The sequence below is a fragment of the Malania oleifera genome, chromosome 5 (assembly GCF_029873635.1).
Source record: "Malania oleifera isolate guangnan ecotype guangnan chromosome 5, ASM2987363v1, whole genome shotgun sequence".
NCBI lineage: Eukaryota > Viridiplantae > Streptophyta > Magnoliopsida > Santalales > Ximeniaceae > Malania > Malania oleifera.
In genome coordinates this window covers 52,213,968-52,236,005 of record NC_080421.1, presented here as the reverse complement: position 1 = coordinate 52,236,005, position 22,038 = coordinate 52,213,968, and the positions used below count along the sequence as shown (strand labels likewise).

Here is a 22,038-nt window from a genome sequence, read left to right as displayed (position 1 = left end):
AAATGGGCCAATAAACCTAGGGCTCAACTTACCCCTCTTCCCAAATCTCAAGATCCCCTTCAGCGAAGTTATTCTCAGAAATACATGATCACCCACTTCAAATTCCAGTTCTCGGCAGCGAGTATTCGCGTAGCTTTTCTGCCAACTTTACGCTGCACTGATCCTATCTCGAATAAATCGAATTTTATCACACGCTTACTGAATTATCTCTGGACCCAAAACTCGCATTTCACCTACTTCATTCCAAAAAAGAGGAGATCGACATCTCCTACCATATAAGGCCTTGTAGGGTGCCATGCCGATGCTAGTCTGATAATTGTCATCATAAGCAAATTCAACTAGCGAAAAAAACTAAATCCAGTTACCTCCAAAGTCTAGCACACATGCATGAAGCATATCTTCTAATACCTGGATTGTTCTCTCTGTCTGGTCGTCTGTCTGAGGATGGAATGCAATGCTGAATGCTAGCTGAGTCCCCAATGCCTCTTGCAAACTCCTCTAGAACAGTGATGTAAAACGTGGATCACGATCCGAAACTATGGATACCGACACTCCATGGGGTTAAACAATCTCATATATGTAAATCTCTGCTAACCTGTTCATAGGATAGCTGAATTTAGTGGGTAGAAAATGCGCTGTCTTTGTCAACCTATCAACCACCACCCAGATGGCATTCTGGCCATGCGGTGCCGGCGGTAACCCAGTAACAAAATCCATGGATACGTGGTCCCACTTCCATTCAGGAATGAAAAGTGGTTGCAACTGACCTACCGGCCTCTGGTGCTCAGCCTTAACCTACTGGCACGTCAAGCACTACTGTACAAATTCTGCTATCTCCCTTTTTATGTCACTCCACCAGAAATACTCCCATAGATCCCTATACATTTTCGTACTACTAGGATGAATAGTGTATAGAGATCTATGTGCCTCTCCTAGAATCATTCTCCTGATACTGTCATATGCAGGCACACACAATCTAGTGTGAAATCTCAAAGCCCCATTATGAGAAATACTGAATTCCTCTCCCTGACCATCTTGTATTCTGGCAAACACCTTTACTAACTCTGGATCATCTATCTGAGCAGCTTTAATTCTCTCATACGGTGCAGTCTGCATCACTAAACTGGCAATAAGCGCCTGAGGATCATCTTTTCTAGCTCCACACCAAGTCTTTCCAAGTCCATTTGAATCGGGTGCTGAACTACCGCTGCTAACTGTGCTGTGTCTCCGGAATTACGGCTTAAAGCGTCAGCCACCACATTTGCTTTACCTAGGTGGTAACTGATGGTGTAGTCGTAATCCTTGATAAGTTCTAACCATCTCCTCTGACGCATATTCAGCTCTTTCTGTGTGAAGATATACTTTAGGCTCTTATCATTAGAAAATATTGCACATTTCTCACCATATAAGCAATATCTCCAGATCTTCAGTGCATGTATAACCGCAGCCAATTCTAAATCGTGAGTAGGGTAGTTCTTTTCATATTATTTCAAATACCTAGACGTATATGCTACCACCCTACCATGCTGCATTAGTACACAACAAAGCCCTTTTAAAGATGCGTCACTGTAAATAACATAACCATCACCTCCCGATGGAATCGTCAGAAATGGTGCAACGACGAGTTGCTGCTTTAATTCCTAGAAGTTCTTCTCGCACTCTTCATCCCACACAAATCTGGCATTCTTCTTGGTCAACCGCGTGAGTGGTCCTGCCAAAGCCGAAAATCCTTTCACAAATCGACGATAATAACCTGCCAATCCTAAGAAACTCCTAACTTCCTGCACATTCCTCGCCCTGGCCCAACTCACCACCACTTCAATCTTGCTGGGATCCACTAATATACTGTCTCCTGAGATCATGTGGCCTAAAAATGCAACTTTCTCAAGCCAGAACTCACACTTGCTAAACTTGGCATAGAGTTTCTCTTCCCTGAGCGTCTACAGTACCTGCCTCAAACGCACCTCATGATCCTCAAAACTCCTCGAGTACACCAGTAAATCATCAATGAAAACTACTACAAACTGATATAAGTACTAGTGAAAAACTCTATTCATAAAATCCATGAACACTGTTGGGGCATTTGTCAAACCAAACGACATAACGAGGAATTCGTAGTGCCCATACTTGGTCCTCAAAGTTGTCTTTGCAACATCCTCTGCCTTTACCCTCACTTGATGATAACCTGATCTGAGGTCAATGTTAGAATATACCTGTGTACCTTGGAGCTGATCAAACAAATCGTCAATACGGGGTAGAGGATATTTATTCTTAATAGTAATTTTGTTGATTTCTCTATAATCAATACACATCCTCATAGACCCGTCTTTCTTCTTTATGAACAACATTAGAGCTCCCCATGGCGACACACTGGGTCGTATAAACCCCTTGTCCAGCAAGCCTTAGAAATAAAGCTTACGATAAGGAACCTTAGAAATCAGCGTGGTCCCTGGAGGTAAATCTATAGGAAAATCCACCTCGGCACAGGAGGCAACCTAGGTAACTTCTCTGGAAAAACATTTGAAAATTCTCGTACCACTGGGGTGCTGTCAATCTTCAATTCACTTTCAAATACTTCTTTCACAAATGCTATAAACCTTTAACCTCCGTCAAGGAGTAATCTGCTCGCCTGCACAGCTGACAACAACTGCGTTGGAGTACGTACCCGTGAACCAATGAATCTGAGTTCCTACGTATTAGGGAGTTTGAAAATCACCTTTTTCTTATGACAATCAATGCTGGCGTGATAGGCAACCAACCAGTCCATACTTAGTATTATAACAAACCCACACATATCAAATATAATCAGATCAACTGGTAGTACTTTTCCATGAATTTCTATCGGATAACCCCTAAGTACCCTCAGACATCTTATCACTGACCCTGATGGTGTAGCTACTGTTTCCATTTTCCTTTCTCTTTATTATTTAAATATCATAATTCTTCAGGCCATTACATGTTTATGATTATGAATATGTTAGTGCTACCACACATCTTATGTAGAGTGTGAGAGATGGCAGTCGATGTGGCTTTATGGGAGTGTCATAGTTTTCATGGTAGTCCGGCACAGGTGGAACAGGCCCATCGTACTTACAGACCTATGTTTGACTTCGTATAGTCGGCCAGCCATTGCTAGGTCCTGCCTTCAGGCCGCACAACCCTATCATGTAGGGGGTAAGACATGACAACAGCTAACTAACTATCTATCCTAGGTAATAATTCGAGTATGATATGATTATATAAGTTGATTTCTCAGTACAAAAATTTAGTATGATACGCTATGTTATGATAAATCATATTTTATATAGTTATGATACAACTGTTATAACAATTATGAATTATGTACTGTTTATATGTATATTACGAAAAATACTCATGTTGTCACACACTGATATTAATTTGTCTCCCTTACTGAGAGATGTCTCACCCCAGCACTACAAACATTTCAAGAAATCCAGAGAGGAGAGCGGATAGAGCCCCACAGCAGTAGAAGTTGTGTGAGCTACCCTATCTATAGGGTAAGTGGATGAGTTAGGGTCAGAAGGATTTTTGGGTGGAGTCCCTAAGAGTACCTTTCGATCTTTTTGATGGATGATTGTTTGTATATGTATATGACAGATTTAGTAGAACTCTGGTATGGTTTCTAGTATTTATGGCATGAATATGATTTTATGTTTTCCGCTACTTAGGTATCAGAGTTTTATGACAGATATATCTCTGGTACCCATGGGTCTAGGTTGACCATGAATATGGGAGCTTCGTTGGATATTATGTATGTTATTATGTGGAGAAAAAAAATATGGAAAAATAGGCAGGTCGTTACAGAAGCAGTGTTTGACATCCTAATCTCTTCTATCAAAATCATGCTGATGACTTCATCAAAGTTCAGCTTTGATTTTCCTACGGAACTACTGATCACAGTAATAATACCTTTCCAACTTTCAGGCAACTGACTAAGAAACAGTAAGGCACGGAACTCACTATCAAACTTGATTTCAACTGAGGCGAGTTGATCTGACGGCTCGTTGAAATTATTTAGATGTCTACTAAAACTTTCACCTGCAGATATGTTCATGGTAAATAACTTCTTCATTAAGTTTACCTTATTGGGGACTGATGGTTGCATATGCATGTTGGAGAGCGTATCCATAAGAGACTTGGTGGTTGTCATGTGCTTAATATTAATGACAACAGACTTTGCAGCGTCATCCTGATAGCTCTAAGAGCTTTTCGATCAAGTAACTCCCACTCGTCCTCCTTCATGGAATCTGGCTTTCCGTTCAATGGTAAGTGCAACTCCTTACCAAACAAGTAGTCCTCGATCTGCATCTTCCAGAAACCAAAGTTGGTATCATTAAACATCTCGATCTTTGAGCTATTTTCATTTGACATCTGGATTCATCAATCTAGAAATGGAATTAGCTTAAACGGATAGCATAGTTGGATCTGTAATGGCCAAAAACCTTTGAAATGATTCAAGTCATTCGAAAAAAGGACCTGAAATGACTCTGAAAATCTAGTCAAACTTTCTAGTCAAAATCGATGAACTTTCCGTTAAACTTAACAGAATATTCTCCAACTTAACGGAATATTCTAACGTCGTTACTGATGACATTAATTAATGTCGTTAACTAAATGCTGACGTGGCAGGTGGGACCTAGTGATGAAGTGGCACTATTGTGGCAGTGGGGCTTAGTGCTAACGTGTTTGATGGCGTGGCCGAGGGGCCTAGTGATGATTGTCCTAAATTATACCAGATAAAGTCCCAGGGAACTAGGGGGTCACAATGGACAGCCTAAGTCCCACTTTCCTAGACAGATTTTTCTTTAGACAGTAATTAGTACAATATAGCTTCTAGGACCTCCGATCTGGCAACTTTGCTCTGATCTGGCAATTTTGCTCTAATCTGGCAACTTTGCTCCGATCTGGCTCCGATACCACTTGCTAGGGATCTAGGAATAATAATTACACACATAAGAAAAATAAGAACACAAAATAATAACACCAAATTTACGTGGTTCGGTGTCTAATTTGACCTATGTCCATGGAGCACACCGAATATACTATAACTTGGGAGAAAAACAAGAGGAGGAGACACACACTTAACTCAACTCTTCTCACACTTTTCTCTCTCACCTTCAACACTCTCACACTCCTCGCTCACTTGCTTCACTATATTCACATTCACATACAATTGCTTCATTATATAGCTATATTGAATGGATAGGAAAGGAAGGGAGTAATTGGGATATTTAATGGGTTTTTTTAGCATGTGAGCATTATCTTTCCAGCGCATGAAAGCTAGCTCCTTCGCGGCTCATTTTCATCTACAACTCATCATCTTCAAGGCCATTTAATTTTTCGTTTCCATTTACTTCGTTTCCATTTTGTCTATTTCCATTTCAGCTTAACACTACAAAATCGAACTAAAAAATAGAGAATTAAATTCGTCGAAAACAACTTACCACCTGAACCCATGAAATTTGGAACCAAACTCACCACCAAAAATTGAAATCACTAGAGATTGAAACCGCCACAAAGCATAAGTGAACTAGAATCCATAATATTGAAGCCATGAAATTGAAATTATTAAAAACCAACTTATCACATGCTGGTAAAGCATGATTATAACATAAAAACATAGTATTTAAAATCTAACTTACCAAGAACTAGTAATACATGATTAGGTGGCACTTTATCATAGCAGAGATTAAGAAAAATTATATTGAAATAATTAAATGATAAATGCTGTGAATACATAACTTAATCATGGCATAGAATTTTAAATTTAAATTGAAATAGAAATTGAAAGAGAGTGGTGAATACATACCTACAAATTGCCTTTTAGAAGTTGGATTTGTCATCCTTTTTCAATTAAATGAAGAATTAAATTATTAAAATGAGAATAATGTTGAAAATAGAGGAAGAGGAAGAGGAAGAGGAAGTTAATGAAAAGAATGGTGGGGGAAGTTGTGGGGACGATTTTCTATCTATTTAAAAAAGAGGGAAGTTGAGGTCAAAGGGTAAGTGTATGTAAATTAGGTTATAAGATGAGGGGGCATCTTAGGAAATCTAAACACTAGACCAATGAAGGGAATCTCTTTATAATAGTAGAGATAAAATTATGGATTTATAAAAAAAAATATTTTTATATTTTTATAATAAAATTTTTATATATTATAAAAATTAATAATATTTGTTATCATAATTAAATTTATATTTGGTTCGCAAAAAATTTACTACTTAAAACAAAGAAATAGATATTCATATACTAAAATTTCGGAATTGTTATTACTTCTTTGTTTGTTATTATGTACTAATAAAAGTTTCACGTTATTTTTTATTTAATGTGACATTATTTTTTATATATAACTAAAAATAGTGACTAATAATAACTAATATATTATAAATAAATTATTAATAAGAGTAGGCAACTCACAAAGCAATATAATGTAAAATGCGAATATTCAAAAAAAAAAAAAAAAAATTTCGCAATCAATGCTAAAGCCTAGAGGGACCACTCTTTAATTCCCATCTTCCTTCAAGTATGTGGATACAAGATTCAAACACTTGACAAACAATACCATTCTTCATGTCAATGGTTTGAATTATAAGGAAATATTATAAATTATTTATAAAAAAATTATATTTTGTTTCAAAGTACAAAATATAAACATAAACATAAACATAAACATGAGATGCTTAGCTACAGAGATTGTTAGACGTCGTAGCCCGGGAGTAAATACGTGTGCCCCGAAGTGGATATACATTGTAGAGTCAGAGGGGGTGTAGCTCCCCGACCCTCTAGGTGGGCCTAGAGTGCCACTAAACATACATACATACATACATCTCTCTGATACCATACATGTAACGACCTGTTTATCTTATCATATAATAAAACATATTTAATAACAAAGTCAAACTAAACCCATGGGTAACGGGGACACATCTGACATTCACATCGGAAACCTAAGGAACAGTAAATATAAATCACATTTTCAAAACCATAAAATAAAAATACCAGAGTCAACTATATTTCCTAAATAGCTGTGTGTATGTACAATCTCCAAAAATACAAAAATACATATAAACATATCTAGGAACCCACAACACACATCTACTGTCCCTAGATCAAAACTTAGCCTCCTAGTAGGGTAGTACTACTAACTCAACGGCAGCCTCGATCCATCGGTCTTTCTGGGTTTCTTGAAAATTATTTAAGTTCAGGGGCGAGACACTTCTCAGTAAGGGAAAATAAACTAAATTCAATCGTGTGGCAACAAGAATATTTGATGCAATTATACATATACAGTACATTTCATATACTTGAAAACATTCATCATAGCATACTGAATAATTATATACTTTCGTATTTTCTAATAAATCATACAGTTCATAAAATGTCTTATATAACTGATAATACTGAAAATTCACCCAGGATGTATAGCCAGTTGATGTTATATTACCCCCCATGATGGGTTGTGCAGCCCGAAGGCGGGACTCAACAATGGCTAGTAGACCACTGCCGAGTAAAAAATGTCTGTAAGTATAATAGACCCGCCACACCCTAGTCTGGACTGTCAGGTGGACGTCCACAACTTTACACTAAAAGCCACATCGATTATTCATCTCCCACCCCCTTTTGGGGTGGTTAGCATAAGTCTAAACATAATATCTGATCTGTATACCAACGAGACCGTGCTCCTGTATCATACATCATACGGCCTTGCGCTGAAATCATACATCATACATGGCCTTACGCCGGCTATCAATCACGGACTTGCGGTGAACATTTCATAAATATCATTCTGAATAAGTAAATTATTTATCATGTATTTTGAAACCATAGTGTACTATAGTATTTCACAATTCCTGAAAACATATTTTATTCATAAATTTTCCATATCATAATACTTATCATGTAAAATAATATTCATGCCACACAATCCTGAGTAAAAATCATACATTTCATTCTAAAATCATATTTCCTATATAACAACACTATTTTCCCAAATATGCATTTTTTCCAATAATTTTCAAATATAATACATGCTTTTTATAAAAATTAATTTGCTAATAGATAATAATAATTTGCATGGAAAATAACTGCTTTAGTTTATTCCCTTACCTGATGCTAAGAAGAAAACCCCCCTAAAAATCCACTCGTCTTGCACCCGCTATAACAACCTGCTATTTAAATGGTTTTTTTTTATTATTTTATACTATGACATTTAACATACTCTAATATTATACTAGGGTAAACCCAATCATTAACTTAAGCAGCAAGAAAAGAAAATCAAATAAACATATCCACATATAATTATATACAATACCAGAGTGCTAGAATGTATCCTCAAAATATACATATATATATATATATATATATCTGTTTTCCCAAAACACCCTCAACTAACTAGGGTTATACAAAAATACTCCCAAAAATATACTCACTCTCTACTGTCAGGGCAACACTGAAGCCCCTCTATCTGCGAACCTGGTCTACTCGCCTACCTGGATCACCTGAAAAATGATTCAACACTAGGATGAGCCAACGCTCAGTAAGACGAAATATGCTATTATTAGTGTGTGACAAATAAGTTACAATATTATGAAAATTTGTTTCTATATAATCATGTATAACTAGATATGTAAATACAGTACAAGTAATAAAATCCACCACCCTTTCCACGTTGCTTAACATAACAGTATTGTAAATTACTATTCAAAGTACTTCTAATGTACATAAGTATATTCTTTGTTTCTGTAAATCTGTATATATGTAATAGTAACTGAAAACTTTCCCTGTGGATAACTGTGTGCCATGATTTAACCCTTCATGACAGGGTTGTGCGGCTTGTAGGCGGGATCTACCCTGGCTGGCCAACCAGGATAAACCACTATACTCCATCGGTCTGATCTGCCCGCCTCAACCCATATCTGATGGGGAGCCTGTCCACGTCAAGGGCCTAGGTGATCGACATGCTACCACGTATTATCTAAATAGGTGGTTGCACTCATAACATAAATATCTATAGCAACGGTACCGTGCTCCGTAACTGCATAGTCCAATAGGGTCTAATACTACATAATTCATCTATATATACAACAATCTGATTTACCATGATTCTGAAATAATTGTAATAACCATGATACTAAATAAACTGTAACTGTAATCCATACGTCATGGTACTGAGAATTGTATAATCATAACACTGAAAATTGCATAATCATAGTACTAAAATTCGTATAATCATGGTACTGAGATTCGTATAATCATGATACTAAAATTCATATAATCATGGTACTAAAATTCGTAAAACATATCTCCATACTATTTCCATATTCTCAAGCCACACTGAAATTTTTAACCATATATATATATATATATATATATATATATAAATGATAAATTGTATAAATTCCAACGTGAATAATCATCTGTTAAATACATGTAATTTATACTGAACATAATGAAATTGCCTAGCATAGCATATTTCCCTTACCTAACTACTAGAAAGCCCCTATGGTATACTGGCCTAACACCTGGAGGGCCTCCTATATAACACCCTGAAAATAACGTTTGCCATAACAAAATATCAGTATTTCTTCACCTATATCATTTCCTATAACTTCCATAAGGCCAAAAATGGACTAAAAGGCCTTACCTTGAATTTGGGACGAAATCCAACTTCGTTTCACCAACGATTTGCTCCAGCAAACTTGCAGAGAACTTCGCCAGAAGCGTTGTGGTGGCTTCAGATCGTCGATCCAGCGACTGGTGGGGCCAAAATTGAAGAGAGAAGGGAGAGAGACCGTAGAAGAGATAAAGGAGAGAGAGAAAGAGCACTGAAAATGTGATAAAAATATGAGTTTTCACTATTTATAGGGCCAGATTCGTCGATGAGACATGTCACCTCGTTGACGAGTCTTTCAGTAAATTCATCGACGAACCTTACCCTTTGTTGAAGAAATTCAGAGAAGCCCAACCCTTTGCTCGGTATTTTCTCATTAACAAAATAGGACCTCGTCGACGAATCCCTGTATTCATCGATGCAACCTAGTAATCCTTGTAATTTTCTCTTTTTGTTTCTGTTTCCATTTCTCTCCCTCATTATTATTAAAATACTATTATTCTTTGGGTCACTACATCTGCAGGGTTCCCTGTTCAACACTCTGGATTCAACAACTCTTAAAGCTAAAATTGAGTATTTGTCCGTGAATAACCTTTCCTATAACTATGGGAAGAGCAAATTTGGCATAAAAAGCCTTACCTTAAACCAAGGATGAGTTCCAACTCAGCTCCACCAACGATCCGATCTGGCAGACTTCTAAAGAACTTCTCCAGGTGTGTCGTGGTGGCCTCAAATCGTCAATCCGGTGAACGACGGAGCCAAAATCGAAGAGAGTGGATAAAGAAATCGTAGAGAGGAGAGAGAGAGAGGGTTTGAACATCGAAATTCCACTGAAAAAATGAAGTTTGGCCTTTCTATACACTAGCCTTCGTCGACGAGTCACGTCACCTCCTCAACGAGGCCAAGAAGGCTTCTCATCGACGAACTCTCCTCCTCATCGATGGAATTCAGATTTGCCAAAATTATCCTCTCGGTATCTTCTCGTCGACGAGACGTACCCTTATCGACAAGCCCACAATGCAACGTCATTGACGAACGTAAAGCGTTCGTCGATGAAGCCTGCTACCGCTTTTATATATTTTTCTATTTTCCTCTCTCTTATTATTTAAACACCATTATTCTTCGAGTCATTACATTCTCCCGTCCTTATAAAAGTTCGTCCTCAAAATTTACTATTCATACAACTTATCATCCCTTAAAGGCAAAACGGTCTACTTATTTTACTACTTACCCTCACTTATGACGGAAGAATACCGTGGTTACATTCCAAGTCCTGGGAGATTACATATACCAAAAGAAAATTTCCCCCAAAACTAAAATACCACTTACTAACTAAAGTATTACATGTACCTGCAAAAGAAATAGTACATATTTACTTACATTTTCTAATTACATTTGAACTTCGTGGAACAATTGTGGGTACTTTAGTTTGATCTATTTCTCGAGCTCCCAAGAAGCCTCTTTAATTGCATGATTCTTTCATAGAACCTTTACCAAAGGAATCTTCTTATTACGTAATTCCTATTCTTTTCTATCTAGAATCTGCACGTGTACCTCCTCATAGACTAGTGAATCGCAGAGCTCTACTTCACCAAAATTGATTATATGAGAGGGCTCTGGGATGTATTTTCTTAACATATAAACGTGGAATACGTCGTGCATCTTGGATAGCATAGCCGGTAAAGCTAACCTGTAGGCAATCGGTCCCACTTTCTCTAAAATCTCAAACGGACTGATGAACCTAGGGCTAAGTTTACCCTTTCTTCCAAACCTCATAACTCCTTTTAATGGAGTTATCTTCAGAAATACATGATCCCTAATATCAAATTCTAATTTCCTGCGGCGATTATCGACATAACTCTTCTGTCTGCTCTGAGTTGCACTAATTCTATCCTGGATAAGCCGAACCTTGTTGTACGCCTGTTGTACAAGCTCTGGTCCCACAACTCGCCGCTCACCCATCTCGTCCCAATACAAAGGAGATCGATATCTCCTACTGAATAAAGCCTTAAACAGTGCTATGCCAATACTGGCCTAATAACTGTTATTGTACGCGAACTCTACCAGCGGCATGAATTGTGTCCAACTACCCCCAAAATCCAATACACATGCTCGAAGCATATCTTCTAGTATCTGTATCATCCTCTCAGTCTGCCCGTATGACTAAGGATGGAATGTCATGCTAAATGATAGCTGAGACCCTAAAGCTTCCCATAAACTTCTCTAGAACTGTAAAGTGAAACGCGTGTCTCGATCTGACACAATAGATACTGGCACCACATGAGAATGAACCATCTCCTGAATATAAATCTTTACCAAACGATTGAGGGAATAATTGATCTTGATAGGGAGAAAATGGGCGGTCTTGGTCAACCGATCTACAATCACTCAAATCACATTCTGGCCATGCAATATCGACGGCACCTCTAAGACAAAATCCATAGATATATGGTCCCACTTCCACTCTGGGATGAATAGTGGCTGCAACTGACCTACCGGCCTTTGGTCCTCAGTTTTTACCTGCTGGCACGTCAGATACTGCACTACATACTCGGCTATCTCTTTCTTCATACCACTCCACCAATAAAACCTTTGCAGATCCCTGTACATTTTTGTACTGCTAGGATGAACTGTATACAAAGATTTGTGAGCCTCCTCCAAAATAGTCTTTGTGATGTTAGCATCAGTAGAAACACACAATCTGGAACGGAATTGTAAAGCCCCATCACCTGAAATGCAGAATTCCCCTCCCGGACTAGTCCGCACTCTATCTATCACCTCTGCTAATCCTGGATCTTCCTTCTGAGCGGCTCTAATTCTCTCCTACAGAATAGGTGGCACTATTAAACTAGCGATACATACTGGAGGATCACCCTCTACCAACTTTATGCCGAGTCTCTCCAGAGCCATCATGATCGAATGCTAGATCCCCATAGCCGCCAATGCTGATTCCCCAAACTTCCTTCTCAGTGCCTCAGCTACCACATTTGCTTTCCCTGGGTGGTAACTGATAGTACAATAAAAATCCTTAATTAACTCTAACCACTTTCTCTATCTCATATTCAATTCCTTCTGAGTGAAAAAGTACTTCAAACTCTTGTGATCGAAGAAAATTTCACACTGCTCGCCGTACAGGTAATGCCTTTAAATCTTTAATGCGTGTGTAACTGCAGCGAATTCAAGATCATGGGTAAGGTAGTTCTTCTCATACTCTTTTAACTATCTGGACGCATACGCCACCACCTTGTCATGCTGCATTAATACACAGCCAAGTCCTTTCATGGACGCATCACTGTAAATGACATAACCCTCCCCCCCTGACGGGATGATCAGTAGTGGTGCTGTGACTAGCCTCTGCTTCAGTTCCTAAACCATTCAAATCTGGCATTTTTTCGGGTCAATCGTGGCAGAGGCCCTGATAAAGCTGAAAATCCCTCGACAAAGCGATGATAATAACCAACTAACCCCTAGAAACTCCTGATCTCCTGAACATTCCTTGGTCTAGCCCAATTCACTACCGCATCAATCTTACTGGGATCCACAGAAATTCCATTTCCTGAGATAACATGCCCCAAAAACACAATTTTCTCTAGCCAGAATTCACATTTGTTGAACTTTACATACAACTTCTTTTCCTTGAGCATTTGCAAGACCTGACTCAAATGTATCCCGCACTCCTTATAGCTCCTCGAATAGACCAGTACATCATCAATAAAAACAACAAACAAACTGATCTAAATATCGATGAAAAATCCTATTCATCAAATCCATAAATATCGCGGGACCATTTGTCAAAACAAATGGCATAACAAGGAACTCATAATGCCAATACCTGGTCCTAAAAGTCGTCTTCAATACATCTTCTGCTCTTACTTTTACTTGATGGTAGTCTAATCTGAGGTCGATCTTAGAATATACCTGTGTACCTTGGAGCTGATCAAACAAGTCATTGATACGGCGTAGAGGATACTTATTGTTGATGGTTACTTTATTAATCTCCCTGTAATCTATGCACATCCTCATAGACCTGTCCTTCTTCTTCACAAATAATACTGGAGCTCCCCACGGAGATACAATAGGCCGTATAAAGCCCTTATCAAGTAAATCCTACAACTGATCTTTTAATTCTGCCAACTCTATCAGCGCCACTCGATACGGTGCTTTAGAGATTGGCGCTGTACCTGAAAGTAGATCAATAAGGAAATCTACCTCACGAACAGGTGGTGGACCTGGTAATTCATCTGGAAACACATCTGTAAATTCTTTCACCACAGGCGTATTGATAAGCTTCAATTCATTTTCTGACATTTCCTTCACAAAACCAACAAATCCCTAACAGCTACTCTGGAGCAGCCTCTTCACCTGAACAGCTGAGACCATCTGAGGTAGAGGCTGCACTCGTGACCCTGTAAATTTGAATTCTGGTTTCCCTGAAGTTTTGAATATCACTTCTCTTGTGTGGCAATCTATAACGGCAGAATTAGCTGCTAGCCAATCCATGCCGAAGATGATATCAAACCCATGCATATCCAGCACCACTAAGTTACCAGATAAAATCCTTCCCTAAACATCAACTGGACAACCACGGAGCATCCTACTACATCTCACTATTGACCCAATCGGTGTAGCCACTAATAATTCAACTTCTAGTGACCGTGTTTCAACCCCACACAATTTAACACACCCCACAAATACAAATGAGTGTGTGGTCCCTGAGTCAAAAAGTGCAATAACTTTAAATAAAAACATATTAACCGTACTTGTCACCACATCACCGACTGTCTCAGCATCACCCGGCATTAGAGCAAAAACCCTAGCTGGAGCCATATTTCTTTGCTAGCCTCCACGTGGCATCTAATAACCTCCTCGAGCAGGTCTAGGAGCAGGAGCAGCACCGATCGAAGCCAGGCAATCCCTTATTACATACCCTAGCTCCCCACACCGGTAGCAAACACCTCGCCTAACACGATACTCCCCTAGGTGTCTCTTCCTATAAGTCGGGCAAGATGGAAGTGGCTGCATACCCAGCACCCTCATTTCCACTGGCCTGGGCACTACTGCCACTAGGGTCCATCCTGAAAAAAAAACCAAAAAAAAAAAAAAAACTTAACTTAGAACCCCTATCACTATAACATATCATCCAACTAGTATAGTATTTCCTTAAATAATCTATCACTCCTAATCTTAATTCAAGGTTCAATCCTGCAACCTAGATACCCAACCCAACGACAGTTTATCATGACTTTCTTGAAATCGTCACCCCAGGAAAATCACACAAACCACCACGGAAGTCCTGCATCTAGACTACAAAACCAGACCTCAAATTCCCTTATCCTACACTCTGGTATTATTACTATTGCATTCTAGAGTGTACAGAACCTAGTATCCTAGGCTCTGATACCAAACTGTAACAACCTGCTTATCTTATCATATAATAAAACATACTTAATAACAAAGTTAACCCAAACCCATGGGTAATGGGGACACATTTGACATTCATAGCGGAAACCTAAGCAGTAGTAAATATAAATCACATTTTCATAACCGTAAAATATAAATACCAGAGTCAACTATATTTCCCAAATATCCATGTTTATGTACAATCTCCAAAAATAAAAAATACATATAAACATATCTAGGAACCCACAACACACATCTACTGTCCCTAGATCAAAACTTAGCCTCCTAGCAGGGTAGTACTACTAATTCAATGACGGCCTCGATCTGCCGGTCTTTCTGGGTTTCTTGAAAATTATTTAAGTTCGAGGGTGAGACACTTCTCAGTAAGGGAAAATAAACTAAATACAGTCGTGTGGCAACATGAACATTTGATGCAATTATACACATACAGTACATTTCATATACTTGAAAACATTCATCATAGCATACTGAATAATTATATACTTTCGTATTTTCTTATAAATCATACAGTTCATAAAATGTCTTATATAACTGATAATACTGAAAATTCACCCAAGATGTATAGTTAGTTGATGTCATGTATTACCCCCCATGACGGGTTGTACAGCCTGAAGGCGGGACCCGACAATGGCTGGCCTACCACTGCTGAGTAAAAAATGTCTGTAAGTATGATGGGCTCACCACACCTTGGTCCAGACTGTCAGGTGGACGTCTACAACTCTACACTGAAAGCCACATCAACTATCCATCTCCCACCCCCTTGTAGGGTGGTTAGCACAAGTCTGAACATAATATCTGATATGTAAAGCAACGGTACCGTGCTCCTGTAACAAAACTAAACTAACATCCGGGTTCTGATAACATATAATACATGATAATATACCATTTAACGTAAACAAATTAATGTCATTTTCTGTAGTATCATAATACATACGGCCTTGCACCGATTACTTTCATATCTGTGGCCTTGCGCCAAAATCAAACATATACATACGACCTTGCGCCAAAATCATACATCATACATGGCCTTGTGCCGGTTATCAATCACGTCCTTGCCCCGAACATTTCATAAATAACATTCTGAATAAGTAAATTATTTATGATGTATTTTGAAACCATAGTGAACTGCAGTATTTCACAATTCTTGAAAACATACTTTTTTCCTAAATTTGTCATATCATAATACTTATCATGTAAAATAATATTCATGCCACACAATGCCGAGTAACATTTGTATGCTAGGGCGAGACACCTCTCAGTAAAAGGAATCATATTATCATCAGTGTGTGGTTAGCATGAGATTTCGTGTGTACATATACTACTAACATTTAAATACATTTAATTGACATTTTAAAATCTGCATTACTGCTCTGTAAATCTGAAAATACATACTACTGGCTTAATATAACCCTTTATATAGTAAATATGCTCATATATGCCTAGAAGATATAACCTGGTCTATAGGACTAGCGTCATCACACCATCACATACACGTGCGACATGCTTCCCCCCATGACGGGTTATGCAGCCCTAAAGCTGGACCTAACAAATAGCTGACTGCCTAATGTTAAGTCAAACATAAAGTAGTACGATGGTGCCTACTCAATCTGTACCCGAAAGCTGAGTCATCCAGAATTACTCCCTCGGATGGGGCCTCGGAATCTCTCCTTTGGGGAATACTTTACCCAAGCCACCAGTCGCCTTTCCCATCCACACTCTATCTGAGCTGTGTGGTTGCACCCTTACATACATATAGTTACGGTACCATGCTCTAACCATGAGATCATTATAACATGGCTCTACTAATATATGGAAATTTACATCACATAAAACTTTAATCATCATTCATTTCATAAAAATGTAGTATAACATACTCTGTACATAATTCTGTGAAAACATCTGCTTGATACTGACTCAATAAAACCAGTGTATCATATCCGTCATAACTGGCTCGGTAAAAACCAACATTCCATAAACTCGGAATTCATCCATCACATCTCATCTCTTGGCATATAGCCATCATATTTCATATCTCGGCTTATAGCCATTACATTTTAGTATTACACAAAACCTGCTTATTTAATGCCAATTAAAAACTATACTCATGCCACACAATTTTCATCTAGTAACTTATACATAACTCATATGCATGAGAACATAAATATTGCTGCTAAAACTGGGGTGTGAATATCTCTAGGTCGTTATTTTATTAAATATAGATATATAGCTAAATATGGGGAAAATGGAGATTATCAACCCTACCGTCTTTGGTTGGTTTTAGAACAAGTCTATAGTTCGAAATAACAGCTTTCCAACCAGTGAAAATGTTCATAAAGACCAATACTATACTTTAAAAATATCATACTTAAATTTAAACGGTTAGTTTTTGAAAATAAAGTCGGTTAACCAAACCCTAGGCCCGGAAACCCTTGAAAAGCCGTAACTGTTTATATAAAAACCGTTTTAACATTTCATTCCGTTAGAACTCATAAACATAACTGACATAATATAATCCCCTTACCTATTTCTTGAAAAACAACCCGAGATGCTTCAAAACTGAAACCCAACTTTTCCTCGAAATCAAGTATCCACTCTACTAAACTTGTAAATATTCACTTCCTGATCCTCGTGGTAACTTCCGATCATTGAAACGGGCAACGAACAACGAAAGATCGATGAGACAAAGAGAGTGTGGGTGTAGGTTCTAGAGAGAGAGAGAGAGAGATTTTGATTTCTGAATAATGAAGCAATTGAAAATCTATTTATAGACCCCTTGACCCGGTCAAATTCGTCGACGAACCACATAAGGCTGTTCGTCAACGAACAAAGATCCTTGTCAACAAACCCTAAACCTGATATATTTCGGACATTCTAGATCTCTTCGTCAATGAAGCTTTGAATTTCGGCAGCGAACCTCAAAAGGGCCTTCGTCGATGAGAACATGAATTTTGTCGACAAAGCCTGCTGAAATCCCCTTTTTCCTTTTCTTATTTAATTTCCTTATTTTCTTGATTCGGGTCTCTACAAGGGGAGTGATTGACTCTTTTTTCATATTAAAAAAATCTCTCTGCAAACCAATAGTATTGGCAAAATGGCAAGAAATTATATCACAATATACAAAATATAAATCATGCACAAGACAATAAAATAAAGAGTAGGGGGAAAAAATCAACATCGGGATTTTTACGTGGTTTAGCTCCAAGCCTACGTCCACGCCTTAGCACCAAGCCAAGGATTCCACAATCCGCTGTCAACGCTCCTTCCCCGGTGGAGCAAGCTTTACAACTCGGGCATACAACCCTACACTTGGGAACAAATCCCTACTTGCTCACAAATAGCCTTTACCAAGCAGTTCACTAAGAACCCTCACAATAGTTCACAAAGAACCTTACACGAAGTAGATGATTACAATGAGAATGCTCCTTGAATGAGCAAATATTAAATACAAAGCAAACCTCACACTTCTCTCTCAAGAATTGTATCAAACAAGATTGGAGAATAAGAGAGATGAGCACTTGTGAATATGAACTAAGATGCAATGTGTTAAGTTTTGGAATCAAGGATATTTTTCACTATAAGCTTGTGTAAAACATCAAAACCATTGTTAAACAAGTCTAAGAACTTGTATTTATAGGCAAAGTATGTAAAGACTCGAAGAATTATAGTAATTAAATAATTAAAGGAAGGAGAAAATGGGAATTTCAAAAATGAGTATTCAACAGGGTCTCGTCGACGAGCACAGAGCGTTCGTTAATGAACAGGCTTCTTGGGCTCATCGATGTGGATGCGTGTCTCATCAACGAGACATTACCAAGAGGGCTGATTCAAGGCCTGAAATTTGTCAACGAGGGGTAAGTGTTCATCGACAAACTCACTTCATGGACTCGTCGATGAGGTGACCTGTCTCGTCTATGAATCTGCACTTTATAAATATGCCAAATTTGGGTTTCAACGAGAAAATTTTCATGCAAAGCTCTCTCTCTCTCTCTCTAGGTTTTGTCTCCCTCTCATTCTCTCTAGATTTGTAACTTCGTTCTTCGCCGGTTCGACAATCGGAAACCACCACGTTACTCCTGGGAAGATTCTCTTCAAGTTTGCTGGAGTAGATCATTGGTTAGACCAACTTGAGCACCATCCCAAAATCTGGGTAAGTTGGGTATTTTAAGTTTTATAAGGTATTTGGTATTTCTGGACTGAGGAAAGTGTAGTAGATGGAATAATACTGAAGTTTTGTTGGGGAAAATGTAAATTTCAAGGTGTTGAGCTAGGAATACTACATGCATAATTTTGGGTTAGATTGTGGGCTTTTTAGTAAGTAAGGTAAGGGGATAAATTAAGTCAGCATTTTCATGAAATTATTTATTATTATACAACATTTATTTTCAGAAATTACGTATGATGTAATATAGTGTTTGGGAATACTGTTGTTGAACAGGGAAATGGATTTTACACTTTTTAGCAGAAAACATGATTTTAGTTCAGATTTTATATTCAGAATAATATTAACATTTGTGTGGCATGAGTATGATTTTCCCATGTAAATTATGTTATAGTGAAATATTATGATTTCCCAAGATAAGCATGTTATAATAGTTTTTAGAAAAATCATAAAAATAGTATAGGAACAATGGTTTTTGAATAATACGTTAATAATACCGAAATATCAGGATTCAGTATGATATGTTTTATGCCAGCACGGATGCCGTGAATTATATGATAAGATATGCCGACTCATACGCCGCCATTTTTTTACGATATGATATGCTAGCGCAAATGCCGTGAATTACATGTTATGATATGTCAACACAGATGCCGTGATTTGTGTTGGCATAAATGTCGTAATCATGTATGTTATGTCAGAATTCATGAAAATATGATCATTCCAGATATTTTTATGAAATATGAAACAATTATGTATCAGTATCATGAAATGTATTATATGTTATCAGAACCCAGATGGCTTAGTTTAGTTTCACGAAGCACGATACCGTATCTATATGTTCAAGATCATGATTATGTTAGTGCTACCACACATCTCAAATAGAGTTTGGGAGATGGTGGTCGATGTGGCTTCATGGTAGTGCAGATGTCCCAATAGTAGTCCAGACCAGGCGGGGCAAGCCCATCGCACTTACAGACTTATGTTAACTTAGCGTGATCAGCCAGCCATTACTAGGTCGAGCCTTCAGGCTGCACAACCCTGTCATATGGGGGGTAAGACATGACATCAATTAGCTATCCATCCTGGGTATTATTTCAAGTATTGTACAGTTATATAAGATGATTTACATGTTTCAGAAATACAGTATGATATGTTATGTTACGAATAATTATGTTTATTCAAAAATCATATAGAAAATTTTTACCAAATATGATTTATGAACTGTTTATATTTATCGCAAGATTACTCATGTTGCCACACATTGATGTTAGTTTATCTCCCTTACTGAGAGCTGTCTCACCCTAGCATTACAAACATTTCAGCAAATTTAGGTAGAGAGGCAGACAAAGCCCCGCAGTTGTAAAAGTTGACTGAGCTACCTTATCAGAAGGATAAGTAGTTAAGCTAGGGTCAGATGGGTTTTTGGATTGAGACCCTAGGTTATCTTTTGGGTATTTTTATGGATGATTGTATATATATGATAGATTCAATAGAACTCTAGTATAGTTTCTTGTGTTGTATGGCATATAGGCAATTTTATGTTTTCCGCTGTTTAGGTATCAAAGTTGCATAACAGGTATATCCCTGGTACCCGTGGGTCCAAGTTGATCGCGACTATGACAATTTAACAAGATTATTATGTGAAGAAAAAAAAAGTGCTAAAATAGGCAAGTCGTTAAAGTTTGGTATCAGAGCTTAGGTTGTTAGGTTCTCTAGACTCTAGAGTGCAGCGGAAACAATACCAAAGTATAGGTAAAAGGATTTAAGGTTTTGTTCGGCAGTTTGGAGGTAGGACTTCCATGGTGGTTTCTGTGTCTTTCCCGGGGTGACGATTGTAGGAAAGTCATAGTAAACTATTGCAGGGTTGTGTTTCTAAAGTGTATAACTGAATCTTGAATTAAGATAAGGATGTCAAGATAGAGGGATATCATGATTTTTGGTTAGATACGTAAATTATAGGGATAGTGTCCCTATGTCATGTTTATTATCTTTTCAGGATGGACCTTGGGGGTGGCAATGCTCATGCGAGTGGTAGTGAGGGTGCAGGGCCCTTGGGTGAGGGCGGGGCTGAGTTAGATGCGGTACTACATAGTGTAGCTCAGCAGGTCATGGCTGAGATTGCACGGAGCTTTAGAGATCAGGGAGGCCCATTTGCAGGCCGCAGGTGTACGACAGAGAAATTTACCAAGATGAACCCTCCGACATTTTTAGGAGGAACTGATCCTACAATCGCCAAAAATTGGATGCAGGAAATAGAGAAAGTATTGGAGGTGCTACAGTGCATTGAGGAGCAGAGAGTCTTTTTTGCCACCTATAAGCTGACGGGAGAGGCCGAAAGATGGTGGACTGCCGTAAAACTATCGGAGGAACAGAGGACAGTGCCTATAGTTATGACTTGGTGCTGATTTGGGGAATTTTTCTTTGATAGATATTTCCCAACCACTACTAGTGAAGCCAAAGTAGAGGAATTCCTAAATTTGAAGTAGGAACAGCAAACAGTCCAGCAGTATGCGATGAGGTTAACAGAGTTGTCTCGCTTCGCCTCATATATTGTTCCTAATGAAGAAAAGAAGGTAAGACAGTTTGAAAGAGGTTTAAGGTGAGAAATTTATAAATCGATAGCAGTGTTGAAAGTGCAGGACTTTGCTGAGTTGGTAGACAGAGCAGCTGTGGCTGAGGCCAGTAAGCGAATGGGTGCAGAGGAGTAGAGACAGAAGAAGAGGTCCATTCTTCAGGCTTTCAGCAAGGATCTAGTTGGGGCCAGGGGAGGAGAGGAAATTATGGCAAAGGACAGAGGCAAGATACTGCGGGCCATGAGGTTCA

General features: G+C 38.3%; 1 protein-coding gene across 1 annotated transcript in view; it reads right to left on the bottom strand.

The window, feature by feature from the left end:
* The window catches only part of LOC131155210 (uncharacterized), a 90,873-nt gene extending 71,832 nt beyond the window's left edge, over positions 1-19,041 (bottom strand). Inside the window, exon 1 of the mRNA XM_058108186.1 lies at positions 19,031-19,041. The gene's annotated coding sequence lies outside the window, so the exon portion shown is untranslated. The remainder of the gene's footprint in view (positions 1-19,030) is intronic.
* Positions 19,042-22,038: the final 2,997 nt, after the last annotated feature.